General features: G+C 26.3%; 1 protein-coding gene and 1 long non-coding RNA gene across 4 annotated transcripts in view; one reads left to right on the top strand and one right to left on the bottom strand.

Annotated features, from left to right (window-relative positions):
- The window catches only part of LOC135922153 (ADP-ribosylation factor-like protein 3), an 83957-nt gene that overhangs the window by 1139 nt on the left and 60359 nt on the right, over window positions 1-22459 (top strand). The window lies entirely within an intron of this gene.
- On the bottom strand, window positions 15220-15530 carry LOC135922154 (uncharacterized). The gene is made up of 4 exons (XR_010570758.1): window positions 15481-15530; window positions 15392-15433; window positions 15311-15337; window positions 15220-15250 (listed from the first exon to the last, which is right to left on the bottom strand). It is a non-coding gene; the product is annotated as an uncharacterized LOC135922154 (long non-coding RNA).

The following is a 22459-nucleotide window of genomic DNA, read 5'->3' as shown; positions in this document are numbered from 1 at the left end:
TTTAACCTCTATGGCATTTTAAAATTGCTCAAACCTAGCCTTTTAGCAACACTATTTCCATGGGAAAATTTTTAGAAAATTAAAATTATATTTAAATATTTGAGATACTAGGTATTTAGAAAAAATTTACAAGTTATATATAATTTTTTTAAAAAGTATTTAAGATAAAAGATACCTTTTTTTAAATTTATAATCAAAATCAAAATGTATTAAGGTTCATAGATAAAGAATGCATTCCTTTAACAACAAATGAAATGAATAGATTATTTAATTTTTCCTGAGACATTGTTTTTCTTTTTATTGAAATCTATGTTTTTTGAGTTAATCTTTTTGCAGTTTTCACAATTTCTTTTTGTTTTTTTCGATTTGTGTAATACTTTGTGATGATTTATGTAATTTTTATATAATTATAAATTGTTACTATCAGTGAAACAAAAAAAAGAAAATATTTTGTATTAGAGATTTTTTTTACTTCTTTTATTTTTAATATATCTTATCAATGTTTTTTTTCTCATCCTTTTCAATTTTAGATGATTTTTTTTGTATCATTTTCATTTCATTATCATCATTAATATAAAAGTTTATTTTATAAAACTTCTGAGTTAAACAAATAAATTATATGATATTGAATAATACCATTATATATGTGATTTTTAATAAAATTAGATAATATACTTTTAAATACTTGACATTGACAATTAGATAACGAGTCTACAGAGCCACTTGTAAATTGGTGGCATTCTTTACACTCTGCAGTAGTGTTGTTAATTGACTGAGTTGAGGCGACTTAGTCGAAAACTGAGCCATGTTTTGGGTCAAAGAGATCGACTCAAACTGACTTGAGTTATGAACTCGGGTCATGAACTCAAGACGGTGAGGATTTTTTTGATCCTATAGGTGGGGGGGAGACTAAGAATTATATAATTGAGTCGATTAGAGGACGAATAGTTCTATGAACTTGAGTCGTTAATTGGAGTTGACTAGAGAACAGACATTTCAGATTTATTATTATTTATTAAGATGAGTTCTGTTTTTTACATTTTTTACTTTATATTCTAACTTGAGACTTCTAACTTGAGTCAAATAGAGGACAAATATTACAGATTTATTATTTATTAAGATATTTGATCTGTTTTTTAAGACTTCCAACTTGAGTCGTGAATACTAACTATATACTTCATTCTTATTCCTCATCTTATTTGATCAAATAAATTCTTTACATTTTTTGATTGAATACTAATAAAATATTTTGCAGATATCTGAATATTTTGAAATTATACCTCTATCATTATTTGAATTTTATATAGGTAAGGCTGACGTTTTATAATAATCAAAACTATGCTATGGCGGGTGAATTGCATTCCTCCTCATCTGCATTTAATATATATTTAGTATTTTTATAGTCCCTCTTTAGTCATTCTTTTACATAATTATTTGTCATTAATAGTCAATAAATATTAAAATATTTAAAAAATTCTCTCTTTAGTAAATAACTATTCTTATCTTGAGTAATTGTGATGTAATATTGGTTTATTTGTGGATAAGAACTATGACGACTATAATCTAATAATATTATTTAGCATTAATAATTTATTTCTTTCAAAAAATCAACAATTACACAGTTTACTGAATTTTTTAATAATATAGATAAATAATATCAAGTATTTCAACACATTTCTTTTCAACGATTAATCTTCTTAATTAATTGATTGTCCATATTTAATTTCAATATGTATTAAATTAAAATAAAATCTTATTATGTTTACCCCCCTTTTATTCTTAAGTATATTATTAACACTCGTTTCATTCACTATAACAATTATTTTTAATTATTACATTTTTTTTAAAAAAATTTAAAATATAAAAATAAACAAAAATACATAAGTTAATTAATTGTGTTGTGAAGTGATACATGTATTGAGGTTGATAAAAAAAAAATTTGTTTGTATTTATTTTTCTATCTAGTAATAGTAACAATTTAAAATTTTCTTTAATACATATTAAAAATTATTTTCTTTTTTTTGAAATTTTTAAATCAAAATATAAATCATTTTTTTGGCGTTTTAAAATAATTTCCGGTATTAAAAAAAGAGATTCAAAACAATAGACCGGTCAGGAAACTTTCTAAAATGTGTGTCAGCATGCCCAGATTTAATAAATTAGTATATCTAAGAATTTGGTAAGAACTTTCTGGCTTATTTGTTTAATTTCATCGTAATTTTTTAATTTTAGAAATCTATCTTGGACAAGTACATTTGATATTTTTTAAATATTTTAATAGTTATTAACAGGGACCCGAACCGTTATTTATAAAGGTTCAAGTCGGTTACGGTTCAGTATGTAAAAAATTATAATGGTTACTGTTCGGTTCTTAAAAATAAATTTATAAAAGTTCGGTTCGGTTTACTAATTATAAAGGTTTATTCCGGTTTGAAATTTTTTTTTATTGAAGCAACACCATCATATAATGATTCTAATTATGAATTTATTAAAATTTTGCCATCACTAATTTATTTTTATTATAAGTATCTATATAAAAAATATATATAAGATTCAAAATAACTCATTTTTAAATATATTATTTGAACGTATATGTAATATATTTTCTAGAATAAATGGAGTCATATTTGTTCGTTGTGACGATAACACAAATTTCAGCCACGAAAAGGCCCTTTCTACAGAAACTTGTGTTGCGGGAACCACCAATGCTATAAGAGCAAGTTTATACAGTTCTGGATATTCAAATTTTTTCGATTCCCAAAATATAAAAATTGATGATTTTTTGTCGATTCTTTCAACATCTTCAAACGAATCAATAATATTTCTAATATCATGTTCTTTGTGTGCATTTGAAGTAGCTCTTTTAAATTCAGACTCACGGGTTATCAGAAGCTTTTCTAATTCATCATCTGCTCCATGATCTTTGGAAGAGCTAGAGGTAGATTGAAATATATCCATCTTTAAACTATCATCACTTTCCAAGGCCTATATATTTTAAATGAAAAATAACTATTAAAATAAATCCGGACAATAATCATAATAAGGCTAAATAAAATATGTGAACCTGAATTGCTTTCCATGTTTTATTTAAATGATCTTTAGCGGTCATTTTTTCATCTTCGGTGAGCAATACCGGATAACGTGGGTCCAAATATAAAGCTGCACAAAAGGCATCATTTTTTATATTAGCCTCTCTTGCCTTGATACATTTTAAAGATGCTGAGAAAAAGGTGTTTGTACCAAGCAGCATAAAAATCGCCCAATGTTTTGGTTCAGTTTGAAGAATTTTTGTCAATATGAAAGATGGTTTCATAGCTTTCAAAATATCTTTAATAATATCCCATTCATCTTCGCATAGATGAATGCTTTCATCCATTTCCATTTCATCACAATATCCTTTCAATTCCATCAATCTTTCTAGCATGAGGTAGATAGAATTCCACCTGGTACAGCAATCAATCAAAGGTTTTTTAAGATTTAGGCGTGTTAAGATATTTAATGAAGTATGAGTTCGAATTTTTTTGCATAATGATATAGATTTATTAATTAACAATAGTTCATTAGGTGATGTTTTGATACAATCATTGATGGCTAAATGAAATGTGTGGGGGGCGCATCGAACTCCAACTAACAAGGATCCAGTCATCCTAAATATAATATTATCAGTTTCATCAATGTGGATATTACTAATATTTGATAAACTATTCTCATGTGATAGCATCATATCTTTGTCGTCAATATCTTCATGCTCCATTAGAAGCTTGATCAACTTAACCATATTGGATGCATTATCACTAGTTATGCTATATATCTGGTTAATATCTATGTTTTGTGTTTTAAATATTTCCAAAATAACTTTTTTGATATTTTCCGAGATATGTTTTTCTGTGAGTTCTCTCATGCATATTGATCGCAATTGTATTTTCCCATCAGCTATAAATTGAATATTGACGCTTAAAATAGCTCTGTCATACCTTGATGCAATATCTAATTTTATAGAAATCATTTTATTGAAGATTTCTTTTTTTATATTGCTCTTAGCAAGGCATTTGCTAGCCATTTTATTAATATTATTTCTCATATTTTCTGAATTTATAGAAAAATTATCTCCCCAAGTCCTGTTATAATTGGGTTCATAATTTTTTTAAAAGCTAAATCATCTAATAAGCTTAATGGCCGATGTACAGTAATAAGTTCTGTGCAAGCATTAAATGCCTGCTCAATAGATTTATTATGGCTAGGCTTTGATATTGATTGCAAAGGCTTGGAAAGCTTTAATTTTTTTGTAGTTAGGGATTCATATTCTTTAGAATGATGCCTTTCTAAATTAGCTGCATGGTCACCTTTAATTATTATTGTACAATCATCTATTTTACAGGTTGATTCATTTAAGAGAATATTATAATTAAAAAATGAACGGACTGGGTTAACTTTGTGGCGGACCATTTTTCTAAAAACAAATTTTTATATATGATTAACGTAAATACAATAAAAAATATGAGATGATCACTGTCAACGTTAAGTTGCAAAACCAAATCATATGGATATTATTATTTAAAAATTTCTAGGAAAACCAATTTTTTAAAATATACTCAAATTTCAAAATTTTATAAATAATATATAAAAATAAAACCTTATAAATTTGGTAATTTTGAAATTTAAATAATGGCCCACTATCATATTCAATGGTGGGTGGTGATATTATACTTAGATTAATTAAATAGTAAAAAAAAATTGGCTATTTTGATATTTTGCATACTAAAATATAAAAAATAGGAATATGGTTCTAATACTAATAAATACAAAAAAATGAGGTAAGAGCAAATAAATATTTTAAAATTATTTGATAAACTAATTAGAATTTATAATCCAACACAAATTCTATTATTTATAATAAAGGCTACAACTACTTAACTGCTTATTTAATCATGTCACATGCCAAAATTCTATAAATATTATATAAAATTAAGTATAAGTTTTGAAATTCATATGGGAACAATGACCCTTCCATCAAACTATTAATTGGTAGTGGTGATATTATACTTATATTAATTTAATAAATGTAACAAAATAAAAATTTGGTTATTTTGATATTTTAAGGAATGCTCAAATACTATATGATATATTTAAATGGTTGTGGATAAATTTAAGTTAAAAATATTCTATTATTTATAATAAGGGCTATAACTGCTAATGCTTTAAAATATACTCATACACATGCTAAAATTCGATAAATATAATATATAAAATTAAAACCTTATAAGTTTTGAAATTCATATGGGAACAATCCCTTCTATCAAATTACTCATGGGTGGTGGTGATATTATACTTAAATTAATTTAATAAATGTAACTAAATAAAAATTTGGTTATCTTGATATTTTGCATACTAAAATAAAGAAAAAAGGAATGCTTAAATAGTATATGATATAGTTAAAAGATTGTGGATAAATTTAAATCATAGTTAAAAAATTAATACATACTTTATTAAGGATATCAGATCACACAAATATTTTAATTATAAATAAGAATGTAGTTGGAGATATGGTTCAATATATAATTACACCACAAGGAAAAAATATGTAAAAATTCAAGTAAAAATTAGAAATAATAATTTTATTTTGCTTTAAACCGGTTTAGCCATTTTTCATAAAGGTTCATTATACTCCTTCAAAGAATATTAATTTCGGTTATGGTTACGGTTCAGATATTTATAATGGTTTCACGGTTCATTACGGTTTGCTCCGGGTCCCTGGTTATTAACCATTAATGACCAAATAAAATAATTACCTAAAAGAAAAACTATAAAAATGCTAAATATATATATAGATAAGGAGGAGTGCTAAAGAAAATTAACTAGGGATGTGAACTCTTCGACAAAAAAAAAGGTCCGGGTTCGGGTACAGGAATAAAATTTGAAAAGACCCGGTCAAGGGTTCGGGTTCAGGGAACATAAGAATAATGACTCAAAATAAGATTTATTTTTCACTTCAATATATATTAACCAGATATATAGCATAACTAGTGATAATGCATCCAATATGGTTAAGTTGATCAAGCTTCTAATGGAGCATGAAGATATTGACAACAAAGATATGATGTTATCACATGAGAATAATTTATCCAATATTAGTAATATCGACATTGATGAAACTGATAATATTATATTTAGGACTGGATCCTTGTTAGTTGGAGTTCGATGCGCCTCCCACACATTTCATTTAGCCATCAATGATTGTATCAAAACATCACCTAATGAACTATTGTTAATTAATAAAGCTAGATCATTATGCAAAAAAAATTCGAACTCATACTTCATTAAATCTCTTAACACGCCTAAATCTTAAAAAACCTTTGATTGATTGCTGTACCAGGTGGAATTCTATCTACCTCATGCTAGAAAGATTGATGGAATTGAAAGGATATTGTGATGAAATGGAAATGGATGAAAGCATTCATCTATGCGAAGATGAATGGGATATTATTAAAGATATTTTGAAAGCTATGAAACCATCTTTCATATTGACAAAAATTCTTCAAACTGAACCAAAACATTGGGCGATTTTTATGATGCTTGGCTAAATTGTTTGATAGAAACACAAAAGGTACAAACATCTTCTCAGCATCTTTCCAACTGTATCAAGGCAAGAGAGGCTAATATAAAAAATGATGCCTTTTGTGCAGCTTTATATTTGGACCCACGTTATCAGGTATTGCTCACCGAAGATGAAAAAATGACCGCTAAAGATCATTTAAATAAAACATGGAAAGCAATTCAGGTTCACATATTTTATTTAGCCTTATTATGATTATTGTCCGGATTTATTTTAATAGTTATTTTTCATTTAAAATATATAGGCCTTGGAAAGTGATGATAGTTTAAAGATGGATATATTACAATCTACCTCTAGCTCTTCCAAAGATCATGGAGCAGATGATGAATTAGAAAAGCTTCTGATAACCCGTGAGTCGGAATTTAAAAGAGCTACTTCAAATGCACACAAAGAACATAATATTATAAATATTATTGATTCGTTTAAAGATGTTGAAAGAATCGACAAAAAATCATCAATTTTTATATTTTGGGAATCGAAAAAATTTGAATATCCAGAACTGTATAAACTTGCTCTTATAGCATTGGTGGTTCCCGCAACACAAGTTTCTGTAGAAAGGGCCTTTTCGGGGCTGAAATTTGTGTAATCGTCACAACGAACAAATATGAATCCATTTATATTAGAAAATATATTACATATACGTTCAAATAATATATTTAAAAATGAGTTATTTTGAATCTTATATATATTTTTTATATAGATACTTATAATAAAAATAAATTAGTGATGGCAAAATTTTAATAAATTCATAATTAGAATCATTATATGATGGTGTTGCTTTAATAAAAAAAAATTTCAAACCGGAATAAACCTTTATAATTAGTAAACCGAACCGAACCTTTATAAATTTATTTTTAAGAACCGAACAGTAACCATTATAATTTTTTACATACTGAACCGTAACCGAATTGACCTTTATAAATAACGGTTCGGGTCCCTGCAATATATACATATTCACAATTTACAAATGAAAAATCTAAAAATGAAATCATTTATATTTTAATTGTTTTATTCAATCTCACAATCATAATATTCTAAAATATCATTCTTGAGATTTCCTTGTAAATTAGACAATATATATTTCACAGATGAAAATTCACGTACCTCACATAAAATAGATAGTTATCGTTATAAAATTATTGTACTTGCAATGCCGGTACAGCCATGAAGATTCTAGATAAGATATATAATTCTGGATATATTGAAGAATTTTTTTCCCAGAATTTTAAAATATTTATATTATTTATTTTCTTAACTTCTGAGAACTTTACTATTAAAGTTGCAATAGGCATTTTTTGATCCTCCTTTCTATCTGATGATAATTTGATTTTGTTTCTCTATCTAAAAGTAAAATTTAAAGATCATCAATGTTGCATTATTATTATCACTACTACCAGTAGGTATTGTCGTAACCTTTAATATATTGCAAATAATAAAGTTTTGAATATACCATAAATCCTTAAGATGGTCTTTAGTCATTTGTGTTTGCTCAATATTCAATAAAACTTGATCGAGGGTCTAAATATATAGAAGCATATACAACACTTCCTTTATTTGGCAACAATCATCTTCCTACAAAATGACTTCATATGCTCCATCATTACAGAAATCTTTCAAACTTAATCGTTTTAGCATCTACAAATTGAGGACGAACTTGTTGTGCATTATCATTTAAATTAAAATATTATTACACAATTCACTTTAAAAATAATCAACATATTTCTATAACATAGCATATTAAAAAATTTACATAATAAAATATTATTACCTACACTAATGATATCAATCTCTAAATAAAATGGAAATCCAGGAAGAAAATTGAAAAAAATTTATATTATTTTTTTAAAAAAATATTATTTTTATAAATTTTTATGACACCTAGAAGCCTTGGACTCTCCGCTTTTTAAAAGGGTTCAGGTTCAGCCAAAATACAAGGGTTCAGGGTTCGGGTTCACATCCCGGAAATTAACCCGCCATCTTAAAGTCTTGATTATTATCACAAGTCTGCCTTTCCTATATAAAATTCAAATAATGGTTGAGATATAATTTTAAAATATTCAGGACCTGCAAAATATTTTATTATTTGAGAATATAGTATTCTATCAAAAAATGTAAATAAGAATTTATTTGATCAAATAAAATGATTGGGGAATAAGATAATGAAGTATATAATTGGTATTCACGACTCAAGTTGAGTCTAAGGCAAAAAAATGTAAAAAATAGAACAAATATCTTAATTAATTAATTAATAACTAATTTGAAATATTCGTCCCCAAGTTCATAGAATTATTCGTCCTCTAGTCGACTCAAGTATATAATTCGTATTCATGACTCAAGTTGGAAGTCTAAAGTAAAAGAATGTAAAAAATAGAACAAATATCTTAATTAATTAATAACTAATTTGAAATATACATCCTCTAGTCGACTTAAGTTGACGGCTCAAGTTCATAGAAGTTCTATATATGTATCTAGACACAAGATCTTTCCGAAAAGTTTAACAAGATACAAAAGTAGCTTGTATCTTTGATACAAATATCAGTGATACTGCCCAACTCTGAACTTCTCAGGTAGCTTTTATATTTTGCTAAAGTTGAAAATGTTCTTATATTGGTAGAAATACTAGGATAGTTGCCAAAATATATAATCATGATATTTTAAGAAAATAGTATAAAATATGTTTGAAATTATTTTTTGGACCATTATCAACCATAGTTAACCTTTTATACAATAGTTTGCATTCATCTAGTAATATATAAAAATCTGTAAAATATTTTTTTTTTCTCTATCAAGATTTGTAATAGATCAAGATTGTTCTATGGTAATAATATTTGCAAATTTGTAAGTGTTGCTTGATTAATCAGAGGAACCCTTCACTCATATGAATTATAAAAGTATACAAGAGGGGAATAAATAGGTTTTTTTTAAAATATATTTCTGATCAATCCAATATTAATATTGGAACTATTGGCTTGTGCTGCTAGGACAAATATTAAATTCATAGAGCCCTGCTTTTGACTTAACTATGACATAGAATTTATGAAATTCATCATCTATTTGCCCTAGTTTCCTTATGTTCCAAAATAATTTCAGCAGTTCTCATATTAATGCTATTTTGAAATATTTTACTTCAGTTTTGCTGTGAAAAGTTTCAAATGATTTGATAAGAAATTTTAAAAGATAGATAGATATAACACCAAGAAAATTTAAAATCGATACTAATACATAGAATATTATTAGCATATTTATTTCTGCTGTGAATGTGATAAATAAATGTAATTGGACTATATATGCGATAAGAGGTAGAAATAATTGTTATAGAATATAAATTAATAATTATAAACAGTAATATTTTTGAAAAATATTTTATCCAGGATCTAAATTTTTTGGCACGAGTGAATTCCCCCCACCCCCACCCCTGGTGTGTACACGCTTTTAATGGTTATTTATTAAATTATAAAAATATGAATATATACATGCTGAAATGCAATGATACTCATTGTTAGAGGCTGGAACTATGGAACATATAACATTTAATTCAAGTTGTCTAGCCCAGCTTGTAATAATTTTATAAGAAGAATAACAACCTTAATCTGCTTAATTATTAGCTTAATAAAATTTTCAAACTGGTCAGGCCCTTAAAAATATTTTTTTCATAGGCGTGTCAACTTCTACTCACAATATTGATTAGTATATGCATGCCAACTTCTACTCACAGTACTTACATACAGCGGATACTTACGATTTCCTAAACCAGTGGCTAATTAAAATTTTTTTAGTTTACACATTATACGCTGTTGTTTAAAACCTCAATTTAGTTGACTATTAAAAAATCACTAAATAGATTTTAGCCAAACAAATATTTTCTAGGACTTGAAATTCTGCTAAACAGGGCCAAGTCTCTCCCTTATCATTTGCCTAATATCGAGACTTAGGTTATATTTGTTTGGCTAAAATATTTATTTAGCCATTTTTTTTATAGCCAAATCAAGATCTTCAACAACATTACTCTATGAATTTATAAAAAAAATAAAAAATTTTAAATCAATTAATAAGAAAGAAAGAAGGTGCTGTTAATTTTTATTTCCTAGTTTTCTTAATTTATAATAATTATATTAAAGTAACTTGTATTATAACTAGTTGTATCTCCAAGATAACTAATTACTTTGAAATAATCCAAACTAAACCGAACCTGGGAACCTATCGAACCTGAATCGTTAAATCATTTTCTACCCGAATCTAAACCACACCGTTAAAACTATGAACCAGGTTGAACCCCATGATTTTATGCTTATAAAATAAGAAATTTAGTACTGGTATATTACGAAAATTCTAATTTATATCCGAATTGTTTTAAGAATTATTATCATTCTAATTTGATTGATAAGCATCAGTCACAAAAATCTTTATGTAATGTTATTTGGTTACAGTCCGCAATTACTATTATTAAATAATGTTAAAAAAGCAAATAAGCTAAAATGGCCCCTATAAGTTTGAAGCGAGAGATTTAAAAATATTAAAAAATTATAACTTTACAGATTAGACACATTTTACTATTTAAAATAAAATAATTTAATATTTATTTAATTTGATATAAAGAAAAGTTTATTAATATAAATATTAGAAAATATATAATTTTAGTATTAAATATTTATATAAATTAATAATATAATATAATATTGAAAATACATATTTATTTAATTTAGATATAAAGAAAAATATGTAAATTATGATGTAAATATATTAAATTGTAAGATTATAAGATTTTATTAAAATATAATAATTAATATAATTTATTATTTATAATATAAATTGCATATTTTAATATTATTAACATATTTTAATATTATTAACATATTTAATAAATAGAATTTATTCAATATTATATATATTTTTTATAATAATATAATAACAAATTTTTCTTCTGCATTAGATTACTTATCTGTTTAATAATAAAAATATATTTATTCTAAAAAAATAACCTAGAATGGTAAACTAGGAGTCATTTATTTACCTCGTTTTCTGTATATAATTTCATGAGACTTGTAGCTGGGTAGAAAATAAATTTGAGGGTAAATGGAAAATGTGATATTAATATAATTTCATGAGACTTGTAGCTGGGTAGAAAATAAATTTGAATGTAAATGGAAAATAGATATTTATTATTTCTATAAATATCACATTTACTCATATATTTTAATATTTTTTGTTATTTCTAATGATTAATGAAATCGTAATTTTTTTTTACTAGGAACTATATAAATAAAATTTTTACAGTAGGTATATATACTTATTATTCCTTTAAATATCTGATTAACTCATTTTTTTTTGTTATTTCTAATGATTAATGGGATCGTTGATTATTTTTTCTTACTAAGAACTCCTTTGATAAAATTTTTACAGTAGGTTATTACTATTATTCCTTTAAATATCTGATTAACTAATTTTTTTATGTTATTTCTAAAGATTAATGGGATCGTTGATTATTTTTTCTTACTAAGAACTCCTTTGATAAAATTTTTATAGTAGGTATTTATACTTATTATTCCTTTAAATATCTGATTAACTAATTTTTTTTTGTTATTTCTAAAGATTAATGGGATCGTTGATTATTTTTCTTACTAAGAACTCCTTTGATAAAATTTTTACAGTAGGTTATTACTATTATTCCTTTAAATATCTGATTAACTTATGGATACATATTAATTTCTTTTTATTTCAAGTGTATAATTTGACAATACAAAACATTAAATTATTATTCATTATAAAATTTTTCTAAAAATTCGCGTAGACAATATTAAAAATTTATTTTATAAGAATTTAATTACATATATCAGGTTAAATAAAAAAAAATTTATAAAAGTGCGCGAAACATTAATAAAAATGATAATTTTGAATTGAAATAATTTATAAAAAAAATATAACGACAATAAATATAAGTTATACAAACTGATAAAAAAATATACAAAGGAAGGGATTAGTGTACCATTCAGGCATTCCAATCTCAAGAACATTATGATTAGTATTATGAACTTTTACCATATAAAACTCTCCACAAATGATGATATAACAATAGTTGAGGAACATAAATAGATTATGGCATATACCATTTCAGCCAAACCCAACTACAATAAAATAACTTGGATCAACAGTAATGATATTTTTTTAATGATTTCAAAAAATATATAATACAAATTGATTAGATGATGGGCAAAAAGTCACCAGTATAAAAAAATGAGCTAAACACCAATAAATTTTTTAGAATATAAATATCTGGATATTTTATCCAAATATTCAATGGGACTATATAAATTTCCACAATAAAGTATCATTATCTCTCTTATTTTATAATCTAATAAGATATATTTTTTTCTTCTTTCGGTAACTTTTCGCCCATCATCTAATTGCATCAACATAAGATCCATATCTTGTTCTATATTTTTAATGATATCAATAAATAAATAAATATTGGGGTGAGGATAAGGAACGTATTCCTTTAAAGCACGATTAAATCCTTAACGTGGTTATTCGTCCTCACCCCCTCTAAAATCATATGTGTTCCACATTTTATATTTGAACTTGGCATTACTGTTAATCCAAATATTTTCAAAATAATTTAAAAAATCTAAAATAGAACTTAATTGAAAAGATCGAGCTTGGTTAGTTAACTCAATCATTATAGATGGCACATCCCTTTCTAATAAAAATGGGATGGCCATTATAATACGAAAAAATTTATGAATATAAGGATTTCGCCTGTGTAGTTGGGTCAGTCGATATTCCTGAATGCGTCTTACGATGCATTGACAGAAATGGAAATAGCAACCCTTTACAATAATTCTTGGAAAAATTTCCTTTAGGGCTAAAAATACGCCATTTTCAAAATCTATTGTTGCACTTGGTGGCGAAAAAATTAAACCTAATGATAAGCAATAATTTTTTAATAAATAAAACATTCGAATATATGTATTTTTATATTTATCTGGTAAAAGAATATACGCACAGATTAATAATGTATTATTTATAATAATATTTGTAGTGTAAAATTGTTTAAATAGTTTAGGGGCGGCATTAAACGTCCCATCTAGATATATTTTATCTGCCAAACAAAGGCGAGATAAAAGTATACGAGTAGAAAAATAAATAATTTATTATTATCATTACAAATTAAAAAATTATTATTAGTTATTGTGACTTTATGTTCCTCAGGCAATGCTATATCATCATTTGTGCGAGGTAAGAATGGCCGCGTCGATTGATTAACGCGTGCCATAATTGTTTTTACCGACAAAAATGTTGGTAAGGTTTTAGGATGTCGCATCGCAAAGGAATCTAATTTCCTTTCGCGCATAACCTTTTTATATATTTTATGTAAGCTTAAATTTTTATTTAATTTTTTAATTCATTTATCATGATTATGTTGCTTAATCATCATAAATTGAGTACCTAATATACCCCTTCCCTTACAACTTTGTAAATAACATTTATAAAAAAATCCTCTATTGCGATGATATAAATATTATTTGAATAGATTAAATTATTATTAAATGTAGATTTTATAAATTTATACGAATAATCTTCAAGGCCTATAAAAGATAATTTCTAGATAAAATTAGTAGCATATTTTAAATTTACTTTGGTTAGTTGGAGGGATCATATTATTTGATGCTAAGAATAAAATTTCCAAGTTAACAAGATGGCATATTTTAAATTTACTTTGGTTGGTTGGAGGGATCATATTATTTGAAGCTAAGAATAAAATTTCCAAGTTAACAAGATGGCATATTTTAAATTTACTTTGGTTAGTTGGAGAGATCATATTATTTGATGCTAAGAATAAAATTTCCAAGTTAATAAGATGGCATATTTTAAATTTACTTTGGTTAGTTGGAGAGATCATATTATTTGATGCTAAGAATAAAATTTTCAAGTTAATAAGATGGCATATTTTAAATTTACTTTGGTTGGTTGGAGGGATCATATTATTTGATGCTAAGAATAAAATTTCCAAGTTAATAAGATGGCATATTTTAAATTTACTTTGGTTGGTTTGAGGGATCATATTATTTGATGCTAAGAATAAAATTTCCAAGTTAATAAGATGGCATATTTTAAATTTACTTTGGTTGGTTGGAGGGATCATATTATTTGATGCTAAGAATAAAATTTCCAGGTTAACAAGATGACATATTTTAAATTTACTTTGGTTAGTTGGAGGGATCATATTATTTGATGCTAAGAATAAAATTTCCAGGTTAACAAGATCACATATTTTAAATTTACTTTGGTTAGTTGGAGGGATCATATTATTTGATGCTAAGAATAAAATTTCCAGGTTAACAAGATGACATATTTTAAATTTACTTTGGTTAGTTGGAGGGATCATATTATTTGATGCTAAGAATAAAATTTCCAGGTTAACAAGATCACATATTTTAAATTTACTTTGGTTAGTTGGAGGGATCATATTATTTGATGCTAAGAATAAAATTTCCAAGTTAATAAGATGGCATATTTTAAATTTACTTTGGTTGGTTAGAGGGATCATATTATTTGATGCTAAGAATAAAATTTCCAAGTTAACAAGATGACATATTTTAAATTAACTTTGGTTAGTTGGAGGGATCATATTATTTGATGCTAAGATTACAATTTCCAGGTTAACAAGATAGCATATTAGTAATATATTATATAATTTACCTTGGTTGGTTATGGTTTCAAATGTTGCTGGAGAAAATATTTCAGATAAAATTTTAAAATAAAGTTAGAATTATATTTTACTTTGAGTGGCTGCTGGAATACTATCTACATTTATGGGATCAGCTATAAAATAAATTTTTATAAATTATAAAATTAGAATTATATTTTACTTTGTGTGGCTATAGATTTAACTTGTGTTATTTCTAAGCAGGCAGGAGCTATAATATAATTATTTTATATAAGATTAACAAAAAATATACCTGTACACTGTTTAGATTTTTGGAAGGTATTATTTTTAAATATCCCTTTCCCTGCACATTATGGTTTGGTGCATTTGTAATACATAGTAGTAATATAACTATCATATTTTCTAAAATGTGCGGAATCATAAGGTTAGTGTTGTTAAAAAGTTGAGTTCTTACGACTTGCGACTCGAGTCGTAGTCGTAAAAAACGGCTCCGACTCAAGCCGATCAAGGAGCCGCATGAGTCGGCTCGCTTAGTCGGCTCAGAGGGTAGCTTGAGTTTATTTTAAATTTAGAGCCAAAAATTATTTTTATGTAAATGAGAAATTTTAAATAATAATGTAGAATTTTATTTATTTATTTTTAGTGAAATAATTTATTTTATTTAATGCAAATAATATGTTTTGATTATAATAAAAATGGATTTAAAAAATAAAAAATTAATATTTTTTTAAATAATAAAAATTAATATTTTTGAGCTAAAAATTTTAAGCAAAAAATATTTTTTGAAGTACAAAATATTTTTGAAACATATTTTGCTGATTTTTTGATAAAATTTTATTCTTTTGTTTTATCATAAAATTTTATTCATTTCTTAATTATATCATAAATAAATAATCTTTTAGGTCAAATCTTCTATAGTTTTTTTTATATTGTTTTATAAATATATCTATATTTTAAGTTTATTATTAGAGGTAGTTTTTTTTATATTGTTTTATAAATATATCTATATTTTAAGTTTATTATTAGAGGTGGCTTTTTCTAAATAATTTTTTTATAAATATATCTATATTTTAAGAATATTAAAAGAGGTTGTTTTTCTTTTTCTAAATAATTTTTTTTTTAAATATATCTATATTTTAAGTATATTAAAAGAGGAAATTTTTCTAAATAATTTTTTTATAAATATTTATGTCAATAATGCGACAATTGTCATATGCGTTATTTTTTAAGATTTTTGAAATTTTTGGACAAAAAAGGGTTATAATATAATTTATATTGTAAAGATATTATATTATAAATTCAATGAAGATGTTCCCTGGAAAAATGATAATTATCATAATAGGTAGGTATTTTTAAACATATTAGATTTTTTTGTGACGCTAATGGGAAAAGATGTTTCTTTTAGCTAAATAGGCTAAAGTAAGTATTGCAAACATTTAAATAAAACTTCAGTGAAGATGTTCCCTGAAAAAGTGACAATTGTCATAATCGTTATTTTTAAAGTTTTTACGCAAATGGGCATAAATATAGATTGCTAACATGTTAAATTAAAAATTATGAAGATATACCCTAGATAAATTCTAATGACAATTGTTATAATCGTTATTTTTATTTTGAATATTTTTAATTTTTTTAGCCTAAATAGGCTAAAATAGGTAATGCAAACATTTAAATAAAACTTCAGTGAAGATGTACCCTAAAAAAGTGACAATTTTCAATATTTTTAATTTTTTGGCCTAAAAATAGGTATTGCAAACATTTAAATAAAACTTCAGTGAAGATGTACCCTAAAAAAGTGACAATTGTCATAATCGTTATTTTTAAAGTTTTTTGACGCAAATGTGCATAAATATAGATTGCTATTATGTTAAATTAAAAATTTAATGAAGATGTACCCTAGATAAATGACAATTGACATAATAGTTATTTTTAAAGTTTTTTGACGTAAATAGGCAAAATAAGTATTGCTAACAACATGGCTAAATAAAATTTCAGTGAAGATGTACCCTAGAAAAGTGACAATTGTCATAATCATTATTTTTAAAGTTTTTTAAATTGTTTTGACACAAATAGGTAAAAATATAGATTGCTAAGATGATAAATTAAAAATTTAATGAAAATGTACCCTAGATAAATGACAATTGTCATAATAGTTAATTTTAAAGTTTTTTAAATTTTTTTGACGTAAATAGGCTAAGCTAACATGTTTAAATAAAACTTCACTGTAGATGAACCTAAAAAAAGAGACAATTATCATAATTGTTATTTTTATAGGTATTTAGATTTTTAAATTGTTAAAATTTATTAGATAGTGAATGATAAAAGTTATAAATTTAAAATATAATTGTACCTACATATTATCATCACCTTATGCTTATAGCCCAGCCTACTTTTACATGTATTTTATCACTTGTTTATTTATATTTACAGGTAAATATATTAAAAAACTCTACTATACCCTCTACCCTAGCCCTATATTTTAAAAAAAATTTGGCATAAAATTTTTGTTTTAGATGTCTTTACATATTGTCAAATAATTTCTATTTTTAATTCTTATAAAAAACAAGACGCTAATATTCTTCTGTATAATATAAGTTTCTAATTCATGATAAAGAAACTTAGAAAACAGTCGGAATTTACTAGTCTATAGACTCAAATCAATTGAATAAGATTTTACTTTTATAAAATTAAAATTCTTTTTTTAGATTTTTTTATTTATTTATATTATTTAATTTATTTATTTTTTTAATTATTATTTTTATATAAATCCGCCTTCGCTTATGCCATTATAAATGGAAATAATTAATAAACATAAAGAGAAAGTTAATAAATAAGAAAATTATTATTAAAAAAATAGGAGAGGAACGACAGACTAAATAAAAATAATTTTTTTTAAATATAAAAATGGATTTTTCTCTTTCTAATTCTAAAGATGAAGATTTCCAATCGACCTCACAGTCGCAGCAGGAAATTGAGGTATAATTATGTATTTTATTTTTTTGTTAATTATAAAATATAATTTTATTTTGGTATGCTTGAAAATGAACTTATTCTTATTTGAGCAAAACTATAAATACTAATATCAGAGAATCTCTGACTTGCAGAGATATCATATGCACGGCCCGGCCCGCATCTTTTTTAAAATTATATTCGCGGCCCTACTTTTTTAAAAATAGATTATAAATATTATTGATTTTTATAACTAATGGCGATTTCAAATATTTGGTTTTAAAATATACGGCCCGGCGATTTTTTTATAAAAATTTTTCAGAACCCTCACGGTCCGGGTATATTTATAAAAATTAAAATACGGCCCGACCCTAAACTAATAAGGGGCATATTAAATGATATAATTATATATATAAATTCTGTGGCAAAATAGGAAATTTGCAATTTAATCAGGTTTCTATTTTTTAAATTATTTTGCTTATGATTTTTTTTTTCAAAATTTACAGAAAAGAAATAATTAAGATTATGTAATGTAATAACATTTACTGAGTTAGAAATTTTTAAAATAAAATACGTTTCTATTTTAAGATTATAGTTCCTGTTGTGTTTTCTTAATGAATTATATATATTTAAAATTATAATAATTACAAAGAAAATTTCCTGCTAATTATTTTGATAGGATTTTTTATCCGGCTAATTATATACTAGAATTTATTTTTCCTGGGATATTTTTTTTTTTTTCTCTTTAGCTTTCACCTTTTCTGGTGGTAAGCTCCTACAACATCTCTCTCCACTTTATGTTATTCATACAATCTCTTTTATCTATTTTATACTTCTTTATATTGGCTCTAACTTTATGGCCCCATTGAAGTTTTGGCCTTCCTCTTTTACGTTTGCCCATCACTTCCAAACTTTCAACTTTATTTCCTATGTAGTTCATAGGCCTTCTCATTGTGTGCCCATACCACCTAAGTCTGTTTACCATTAACTTAGTCTTAATGGGCACTACCTTTAAACTATTTAGTATTCTTGTACTGCGCACCTTATCCTTTCTTGTTACCCCAGCAATCATCCTCAGCATTCTCATCTCCATAGTTTGTAGACTTCTCTCGTCTGATTCTTTGGTTGGCCATGTTTCCGAACTATATAGAATAGTTGGTTGTACTATGGAACTGTAGATTTTTCCCTTTAATTTGTGTGGGATTCTTTTGTCAAATAGCACTCCAGATAAAGATCTCCACTTTAACCACCCTTGATTAATCTTATTCTTTATCTCTTTTTCTATTGTGCCGTTTGTTTGTATAGTGGAGCCCAAATATTTGCAGCTTTTAATTGCGGATATCTGCCAATCATTTATATCAATACTCTCCGTTTCATCTCCTCCTATCACCATATACTCCGTCTTTTCTCTATTTACTTTTAATCCGTGCGTTTCTAGGATATTTATCCACTTCACTAACCTTTCTTTCATTTCATCCTTGGATTCGGCAAGTATCACAATATCATCTGCAAATATCATATTCCACGGGACTGTTTGAGGTATAGACTGTGCTAATACATCTATTACTGTAATGAAGAGAAGTGGGCTGAGAGCCAACCCTTGATGAACTCCTTCGGCTATTGTGAAGCCTGCTGAAGTACCTGTTGTGCTACGGACCATTGTTGTATGTCCCATATACATATCCTGTATTATTCTTATATATTTTTCGGGAACTTTTTTGTGGCGTAGCGCCCACCAGATAAGTTTTCTTGGGATTCTATCGAAGGCCTTTTCTAGATCGAGAAAGACCATGTGTAGCTTTTTGTTCTTTTCTCTGTATTTTTCACTCATTTGCCTAATTGCATGGATAGTATCGGTTGTTGATCTTCCAGGCATAAAGCCAAACTGTGTCTATTTCGATTATATCTCTTAATCTTTTTTCTATTATTTTTTCGTATAGTTTTAGACAGTGTGACATTAGTTTTATGCCCCTGTAATTTTGACAATTGTGTGGATCCCCTTTATTTTTGAAGATAGGAACTAGATAGCTCTTCCTCCATTTTTGGGGAACCTCTTCATTTCCAAGTATTTTATTGTACAGATTTGTGAGGAGATGTATTCCATCATCTCCTAGTGCTTTAAGGCTTTCTATTGGAATATCGTCTGGACCCCTAGCTTTGTTGTTTTTCATATGCTTGAGGCATGTGATTATTTCTTGTTCCGTTATAGGTTGTACAAGGTTTTGATAAGGGGAGTGTTCATCGAGATGCAATATGTGGGAATTAAAGTTGAGAAGCTCCTGAAAATATTCTTTCCATCTATTCATTATTTCTTTTTCCTTTATTATCAATTTCCCATCTTTATTTTTGATTACTTTCGGAGCTCCGTTTATATCCCTAGAGTTCTTTTCTCGCTGTTTGGCTAATCTGTATATTTTATTTTGCCCTTCTTTGGTATGTAGATCTTCGTACAGTATGCCATAGATTTGGCCCTAGCCACCGCCTTTGTAGCTAATCTCTTGGATTTTTTGTATCTTGACTTGTCATCTGCATTTTTGGATTTGTACCATATTTTATAAAGGGCTTTTTTCTCCTGTATAGTGGTTTGTACCTCTTGATTCCACCACCATAGTTCTTTGTGTGATTTGTTGCCTCCTCTTGTCAAGCCTAGCGTCGATTTTGCAGTGTCTATTAATCTGGATGAAAGGTCTGTCCAGATTTTTTCACTGACTTGTGAGCAATTTATTGTTTCAATGTTTGCATTGATTGCAAAGGCATCTGTCATTGTTTTTAATTTGCCCCATTTGATGCATGGTTCCAGTTTTATCTTATTTTGAGTGGATTTATTTGAGATTTGTAAATCCATGATTAGTAGCTTGTGTTGTGCGGCGATATCTTCTCCTGGGATGACTTTGCAGTCTATTACATCTTTTAATCTTCTGCGAGAGATTAGCATGTAATCTATCTGTGTTTTCCTAGTACCACTTTCATATGTTATTAAATGACTGTCTTTTTTCCTATAGTAGGTGTTGGTTAAGGCAAGGTCGAAGGCTTGCGCAAATTTCAGTACGTGCTCTCCTTCATCATTTCTTTCTCCGTATCCAAAACCACCATGATGCCTTTTGTAGCTATCTCTTGCTTTCCCCACATGCGCATTTAAGTCACCACCAATTATGACTAGGTCATCCTTAGGGATTTCCATTACAGCTTCATCAAGGATAGCTCTAAAGTCATCTCTCTCTTCTTCCTTGCAACCCGTTTGAGGAGCATATACTGATAGGATGTGTAGTATTGATTGACCAATGCAGAGTTTTATCTTCATTAGTCTATCAGAGATCCTGTTGACTTCTACTACTGAAGAGGTTAGGTCTTGGCTGAGGATGATGCCGACACCGTTCCTATTGCTAACAAGTCCATTTAAAATAATTATTAATTTTATATAGACTTCTACTGAGTCATTTAGGTGTAGTTCAATGTTGGAAATGAATGGGGATGATTACGTGAATAGTTCTGATATTTTTAATATTATGAATTATTTCTACCATACTCCAAAAAAGACACATAGGAAATGTTCTATATGCCAGAAGATGTATTGAGTTAGTACGGCGACAAGTATATATTTTTTAAATAATCATTCATAATTTTTACAAATATTTTATGTGTGTTAATTCAATAAAAATACCAAATTATCAGAGCTGTTAAACCATATTTTTATAAGTAGCGCGCTACCGCTATCGCTGCATCAAAAAAATATAGCACGCTATTAGCTAGTATTTTTTTTAAAATATCTTTGGTTACCTATTAATATTTTTATAAAAAATAATTATAAATAAATTTGTTTTATTTTTTGTTTATAATGCAAATGCATAACATAATATATAATACATAAAAAGGGAAGTTTTTATGGTTCTAATTATGGCCTTTTTGTCTGCTATCTAGCGCGCTATTACCTATCAATCAATAACAAAAAAGATCCAGCTACTTAACAACTCTGATTAAAATAAATAATTTTAATTTAATTAGATTCTCGACATTATGTAAGCCTTCATTAGATGAATCTATTAATAATATAAAATCTAGACCTGTGCGCCGATCCGATGTCTCAATTTATGGCGGCGGTATTTTATGTTTATCACCGCGAGTAATCAATTATCTTATATATCCTAGACATTTTATTTTTAATAATCATTTTATTTAAATTAAACTTTAGAAAATCAATTATTCCTTTCTTTATTGTTTATCACGGCGGGGCA

The sequence above is a fragment of the Gordionus sp. m RMFG-2023 genome, chromosome 1, assembly GCF_954871325.1.
Source record: "Gordionus sp. m RMFG-2023 chromosome 1, tfGorSpeb1-WG-v2, whole genome shotgun sequence".
Taxonomy (NCBI): Eukaryota; Metazoa; Nematomorpha; class Gordioida; order Chordodea; family Parachordodidae; genus Gordionus; species Gordionus sp. m RMFG-2023.
This window is presented reverse-complemented; position numbering and strand designations above follow the sequence as displayed.